The sequence below is a fragment of the Lagenorhynchus albirostris genome, chromosome 5 (genome assembly GCF_949774975.1).
Source record: "Lagenorhynchus albirostris chromosome 5, mLagAlb1.1, whole genome shotgun sequence".
NCBI classification, from domain to species: domain Eukaryota; kingdom Metazoa; phylum Chordata; class Mammalia; order Artiodactyla; family Delphinidae; genus Lagenorhynchus; species Lagenorhynchus albirostris.
Genome location: NC_083099.1, coordinates 133179937 through 133187948, shown reverse-complemented (window position 1 = coordinate 133187948; position 8012 = coordinate 133179937).

The following is an 8012-nucleotide window of genomic DNA, read 5'->3' as shown; positions in this document are numbered from 1 at the left end:
TAGAGGTGGGCTACAAGGATCCCGGCGAGCTGGATGTCACTGCGTCTCACACCGTGCTCTGGCAGGGGCAGGGGCAGGGCCAGGAGAACTCGGATTCCGGCCATTACCTCCCTGTCTTGGGCTAGGGGTGAGAGGGGCAAATGCTCCCTCAGGGCTGGTGGCTGCCACCACTGTCCCGTAGGGATGTGCTGGTTTCCAGTTGCCAGTGTGGACACTGCTACTAGGTGTGACGGCATCCCCAGATCTCCTTACCTGTAAAGGCATCAGGCTTATTGTGAGAATTGAATGAGTTGAAACAGGTGACATGGGTAGGACAAGGCCTGGAACGAGTAAGTACTCAGTTAGTATTAGTCATTGGTACAGTGAGGAAAACAGACATTGAACAGGTAATGCCAAGGAGCCATGGGAACGATACCCAGGGAGGGAAGGAGGAAGGGAAGGAGGTGTTAGGGACCTTTTTAAGACAAGACGGGTGAGAAAGATGGGAAGAGTTGGCCAAGCAAAAGCTAGGTATCAATATTTGGGGAGGATGAACATCTTAGGAAAAGGGATCAGCATATGTGAAATCCCAAAGAAGCATGGCTCCAGAAATGCGTGCAGGACATGGAGCAGAGAGAAAAGGGCAGGGCAGGGCGATGTGGAGAGGTCAGCTGCCAGAGCTCAGGGACCCAGAGACCTTGGTGAACGCTTCCATCTTTTTTTTTTTTTTTTTTTTTTTTTCGCCACAATGCAGAGGTTGTGGGATTTTAGTTCCCCAACCAGGGATTGAACCCGGGCCCTTGGCAGTGAAAGCGAGGAGTCCTACCCACTGGAACGCCAGGGAAGCCCCAGAACACTTCCATCTTTATCCTAAGCCCTTGTGAGCACTTCCGTCTTAAGCCAGCAAAGGGTTGTAAGCAGATGAGTGATACAATCAGGTGTGTGTTGGTAAAAGATGACTCTGGCTTCTGAATGCAACTGGACTGGAGGGGTCAACAGTGGGTCCAGGGATTATACTCCTAAGAATTGGAAGCAGGGACTCCAAGAGATATTTGTACACTCATGTTCATAGCAGCATTATTCATAATAGCCAAGAGGTGGAAGCAACCCAAGTGTCCATCAATGGATGAATGGATAAACAAAATGTGGACTGTGATCCAGTCATAGAAAGGAATGAACTTCTGATACACGCTACAGCATGGAGGAACCTTAAAAACATTATGCTAGGTGAGATAAGAAAATGATAAATATTGCATAGTTCCACTTACATGAAATATCTAGAATACAAAAATTTGTAGAAACAGAAAATAGATTAGAGGTTTCCAAGAGTTGAGAAATAGGTGGTGGTGATGGCGGTATGACACTGTGGATGTAATTAGGGCCACTTGATTGTACACTTAAAATTGCAATTTTTATGTCATGTAGTTACCACAACTTCAAAAAAATGAATGATGTAATAGGCCAAAGCCCGCTGAACCATAAATGGGTGAGTTGTGTGGTGTGCGGATTATATCTCCGTAAAGCTGGGGTGGTTTTGTTTGTTTCTTTGGCTTCACAGAGCGGCATGCGAGATCTTAGCTCCTTAACCAAGGATCGAACCCGTGCCCCCTGCAGTGGAAGCGCAGAATCTTAACCCCTGGACCGCCAGGGAATTCCCCCATAAAACTGTTTTTTCGTTTAAATTTTTTATTGAAGTATAGTTGATATACAATGTTGTGTTAATTACTGCTGTACAACAAAGTGACTCAGTTATATGTATATGTATATATACTATATATATATTCTTTTAAAAAATTCTTTTCTTTTTCATATACTTTTCCATTATGGTTTATTACAGGTTCTTTTTTGCGGTATGCAGGCCTCTCACTGTTGTGGCCTCTCCCGTTGCGGAGCACAGGCTCCGGACATGCAGGCTCAGCGGCCATGGCTCACGGGCCTAGCCACTCCGCGGCACGTGGGATCTTCCCAAACCGAGGACGAACCCGTGTCCCCTGCATCGGCAGGCGGACTCTCAACCACTGCGCCACCAGGGAAGCCCTATTACAGGCTCTTGAATATAGTTCCCTGTGCTATACAATAGAACCTTGTTGTTTATAAAGCCATTTTTTTAAAAGATCAAACACAGACCGCAAAGTGGGTCCAGGGAGATGGTCTGGAGGGGAGGGGAGCCTGGAGGCTGTGACTGAGCATCAGGCTGGCACTTTGCAGGTCCAGAGAGAAGGGAGAAGTGGCCAGATTGGAAAGGTGTTCGGGAAGGATGGAGAGCGCAGTGTGCCTGGGTGCTTGTGGGATGTGAGTGACGAGGCTGGAGGACAGGTCCCTCCCTGCCCTCTGCTGTTCCCCTCAGCTGCGCCCTGTTAAATCATCTTACTCCTAACCTGATGTCTTTAAGAATTTTGGAATCTTGCAAGACAATTAAAGAATTCCATTTATTTTCCCCTCTGGTCCTCATACTTTGTGTGCCCCCAACAAAGTGGAAGCCAGTTACTCCCCGCCCCCATTTCCCTCTCTGAAAATATTATTCAATCAAATACCTAAACAATGGGGTACTAACCAGGACCAGCTCCAGAATTCACTGGCCCAGTGCAAAATGAAAACGCATAGCTCCTTGTAGAAAAATTATCCCGAATTTCAAGATAGTGATAGCAGGGCATTAAACCCAGTGTGGGCTCTGAGCACAGGGTCCTGAGTTACTACACAGGCCACATACCCATGAAGCTGGCCCAGGCACTACCAGTACCTCCTGTCTCAGATATGGAAACCGACAGCACGACCCTCACAGCTCATCTGTGGCAGAATTTGAAGTCCTCTTAAACTGCAAAGGTGCAGAAATTAGGGGATGAATGTCAACATGGAGTTAACTAAGAGCGTTCCTTTCTATGTGATGGTACCATTGGCTATCTTGCCCCTTCTCGCATGTGAGTTTGAGAAGTGCCTCTGTACCTGGAGCGTTCGTTCTGTGTGTAAGAGGATCCTTGCAGGATACTGTAAATTACATACCTTGATTCCTGCCTTTTTTTCCCTTCCTTTTGAAGCAACTCTGTGCCTCCTTTCCAGCTCTAAGTTACATCTCTATTTTCCTCCTTCCTTGAGATCCTGGCTACTCCCCTCCCCACATAGCCAAAGCTGCTTTGGAAGATGTTTGTGTGCTGGGCACTGAAACTCCAGCCTGAACCTGTGCTCTCACTGGGCTATCAAAGTAAGGCTTTGGGGCTTTCAACAAAGATGGGCTGCAGCCGTTCTGAGAAGACATAAGCCATCATTTGTCAGCTGCAAAGAAACCAACCTTTCAGCTCAGGATACTGAGGCCGAACGTTGTCCAGAGCTCAAAAGGCTTATTTTTAAAAAGCAACAAACGGTGGTTTGTTCATAGAGCTGAAACGAAAGAGCCACATCGATAGCAAAGGGCTGCTTGCTGAAGGCTGTGAAGGCTGGGATGCACTTGAGAGGCCGTGGGGAGAATGTTTGGCCCAAAAGCCTATGGAAGGAAACCTTTAAGAATATGGGCTCAAAACTGGTGTCCGTCCAAGGTCAAAGGCTTCAAGTGCAATAGCCTGTACTCTGCCCCTGACAGACAGCCACTGACGGAGGCGTTGGACCTCCCTGACTTTCGTCTGCAAAATGAAAGTGGTGGACTCAAAAAGTCCATTTTGGCTCTAAAAGCCCACAGCCTATTTAAATTAGATGTAGGATTTCAGGAAATTGGGCTAAATCGATACTGGTTCCAAGACATTCCTTAATGTTTTCTTAAATACATATTTTCATTTCTCTCAGTTTATTTTTATGTTGTTCATATTTTTCTCTTTATAGAAGAAGAATGTAGCATGAGCAAACTTGGGGGGGGGGATTCCTGAAGCACTGTGAATGATTGAATTCTGATTCTTGGGAGTTTTCAGTGTAAACATTCCCAAGTATTCAAGGTGGTAAACTCCGTTTCTGGAGGAGAGCATGTCTCCATCCTGGAAGGAGCAGACACCCTTTTCCCCTCTGAGGCTGGAAAGCGCTGTTCCCACAGAAGCCCTGAGGCTGCTCCCTGCTGCCAGTGACACAGCAAATGCTGCGGGGAATCCAGCCTGCCTGGACCGCACCTGAGAGCAGGGAAGTTTTCTCCAGAGATCACAACCCCCTACTCTTCCTACCTTGTTCTGTGCCATCAGAAGGGAAAGTGTGCTGATGGAAGGATGTTCCATAGTTGGTTTGGGAGAAACACATCTAGCTCTGAACTACCAAGCTTGTCCTGCCAGATGACACAGCGTGTGGCAGTGGGTAATTGTATGGCCTCCATGGTCAGAGCTCAAGGGTTCGAATCCCAGCTCTGCCACTGTTGGTACTTGAGTTGTGGATGGTGGTACAGTTTAGAGCGGACCTAGCTGAGAGGCAAGTCAGAGCAGAAGCCCCATACACGGTAATAAACATAACCATCTCATGGCCTTAGTGTATTATTATTGCTTGAGCATAAGACAGTGTTTGCTTTCCATTCAAACCCCTAGGGATGTCTTTGTGATCAAATGCCCTTTGCCTTGTTAGGTAATGATGGAAATGTAATAGTTTCCGACCTGTTCCTCTGGACGACAGTGGCCCTGGTCCCCTGTCAGGAAACCAGGCTGGGCTTTTTCACCAGAATTTTTTTTCTTTCTGTGAATTCTCCCTGACTCTGGTTTCTGAATGCCCCTTTTTCTCCCCACCTCTGGCCCACTCTGTCAGCCTCCACGCTCTTCCTCTGCCCGGAAGCATCCCTGTCTCCCAGCCCTCTGTGACATACCTGAGTTCTTGGGATCTCGTTTCCCTACAAAATACTGGTTGAATCTGACATCAGTTCTTCCAATCCTCAAAGGCCTGACACTATATAACCTTTCTTTTCTTTTAAAATTAGTGCTTACTGTGGTAAAATATACATAACATACAATGTAGCATCTTCACCACTTTTTTAACATCTTTATTGGAGTATAATTGCTTTACAATGGTGTGTTAGTTTCTGCTTTATAACAAAGTGAATCAGTTATACATATACATATGTCCCCATATCTCTTCCCTCTTGCCTCTCCCTCCCTCCCACCCTCCCTATCCCACCCCTCCAGGTGGTCACAAAGCACGGAGCTGATCTCCCTGTGCTATGCGGCTGCTTCCCACTAGCTATCTATTTTACATTTGGTAGTGTATATATGTCCATGCCACTCTCTCACTTCGTCCCAGCTTACCCTTCCCCCTCCCCATATCCTCAAGTCCATTCTCTAGTAGGTCTGTGTCTTTATTCCCGTCTTGCCCCTAGGTTCTTCATGACCATTTTTTTTAGATTCCATATATATGTGTTAGCATACGGTATTTTTCACTTTATGACTTACTTCACTCTGTATGACAGACTCTAGGTCCATCCACCTCACTACAGATAACTCAGTTTCGTTCCTTGTTATGGCTGAGTAATATTCCATTGTATATATGTGCCACATCTTCTTTATCCATTCATCTGTTGATGGACACTTAGGTTGCTTCCATGTCCTGGCTATTGTAAATAGAGCTGCAGTGAACATTTTGGTACATGACTCTTTTTGAATTATGGTTTTCTCAGGGTATATGCCCAGTAGTGGGATTGCTGGGTCGTATGGTAGTTCTATTTTTCATTTTTTAAGGAACCTCCATACTGTTCTCCATAGTGGCTGTATCAATTTACATTCCCACCAACAGTGCAAGAGGGTTCCCTTTTCTCCGCACCCTCTCCAGCATTTATTGTTCGTAGACTTTTTGATGATGGCCATTCTGACCGGTGTATGTTCACCATTTTTAAGTGGTGAATATATAGACCATATTGGTGCCTCTCATAACTGTGTCTCTCCCAGAAGGAAGAGAAGAGAAGGGTGGTCGTGTATAAGCCAAGTCTGTTTCCCTTTGGTCAACAGCAGTAAAAATCCTTTAGCAAAAGCTTCAGAAGGGTGAGGGAGAGGCTGGAAGGGGGAGGACTGCTGCACAGGTGCTGGGAGAGGAGAAACCTGCAGCTTCAGACAGTACAGTTTCTGCAACCCACCGAGGAAAGGTACTAGGAACTGACAAGGGCGCCCTCTGTAGGTGAGAATCTTAATTTGCCTTAGGAATAATAACTGCGGTCCATGAATTTCATAAATCATTTTTTTTATTGTGGTGAAACATATATAACCTAATATTTACCATTTCAACCATTTTAAGTGTGCAGTTTAGTAGTATTCAGTACAGGCACATTGTTGTACAGCCATTACTTCCGTCCATCTCCAGAACATTCTTCATCTTCAAAAACTGAAACTCTGTTCCCATGATACAAGAACTCTCCATTCTCCTCTTTCTCTAGACCCTGGTAACCAACATTCTACCTTCTGTCTCTATGAATCTAACTACTCTAGGTCCCTCACCTAAGTGTAATCATACAGCATTTGTCCTTTTGTGTCTGGCTTCTTTCACGGAGCCTGATGTCTCCAAGTTTCATCCATGTTGTAGCATGTCACAGAATTTCCTCCCTTTTTAAGGCTAGATAATATTCCATTGCATGTATACACCACATTTTGTTTATCCATTTATCTTTGGATGGACACTTGGGTTGCGTCCACGTCTTGGCTATTGTGAATGATACAGCTAGAAACCTGGGTAAACAAAAAAAAGAAAATTTTAATTTAAATGATCATTCCCAAGGGGTAGCTTAAAGCTACCAAAAAAAATTTTTTTTAATTTAAATGATCATTCCCAAGGGGAAGCTTAAAACTACCAAAAAAAACAAAAACCAAAAAAAAAAAAAACAAATTAAAGTCCATTAACAGGAATTCAGAACCAATGAAACTGAATTCCATTTAAGGGTATAGAGCAGAGGTTCCCAGAGTTTCTCAGTTCATGGTGCCCTTATTGTCCCAGTGAGTTTTTGCAGGGCCCCTAGGCCAAAAAAAATTATTGAACTGTTAAAAATTTATTAAATAACTAGATCCAAACAACTTAGCAAGTATTTATGTTCTAACAATTAATTAAGTAGCTATTTGGGGAAAATGTATATTATGTAAAAGAAAAAATATTTTTTATTTTATTCTTAAATAACCGCAGTTATTTACTAAGGGGTATGCACACCCATTAGGCACATCGCTATCTCTCCAACCTTGAAATCAGATTGGACACTGCCACCCTTATTTTCTGTTTCATGTAGATTTTGCTTGGTACTTGCTTTTTATTACAGTAACCACTGAAATCCCGGCTTTGTAAAGCTCTGACATCTTTGATAGAAAAAGAGCACAAAAAAAAAAAAAAAGAAGAAGAGAAGAAGAAAGAAAAAAAAGTAGCACAGGGACTTTCCAGTGGCACAGTGGTTAAGAATCTGCCTGCCAATGCAGGGGGACATGGGTTCGATCCCTGGTCCAGGAAGATCCCACATGCCACGGAGCAGCTAAGCCCGTGTGCCACAACTACTGCGCCGTAGAGCCTGCGATCCACAAATACTGAGTCCGCGTGCCACAACTACTGAAGCCCTTGCACCTAGAGACCGTGCTCCACAACAAGAGAAGCCACCGCAATGAGAAGCCCGTGCACTGCAGCAAAGAGTAGCCCCCGCTCGCTGCAACGAGAGAAAGCCCACATGCAGCATCGAAGACCCAACACAGCCAAAAATAAGTAAATAAATAAATAAAATTTTAAAAAGAGAACACAATGTGACTGCAGAGGCAGAAAAAAAAAAGGAAAAGTAGCACAATCTAAATGTTGAAGTTATGAACTACCTTGAGTTCATGGTTTGCAATAGATGTCAGGAATTGCTGTATTTCCCTCAACTTATAAAAACCTTCCAATATGTGAGTTTCTTGCGGTACTCTGGGCAGTTTGGTGCCCAGTTTGGGAACTGCAAATCTAGACAATCCAAATATTATGAAGACCTTACTTTGTCAACAAGAACTGCATAAACTGTGTCTGGCTGACTCTCCAACTGACCTCATTTTTACCACTCTGGCCCTCCCTCCCTTGCAGACACAATGGTCCTTTTGCTGTTTCCTGAACTCTCTGATTACCTTGCTACCTCAGTGCCTTTGCATTTAAAA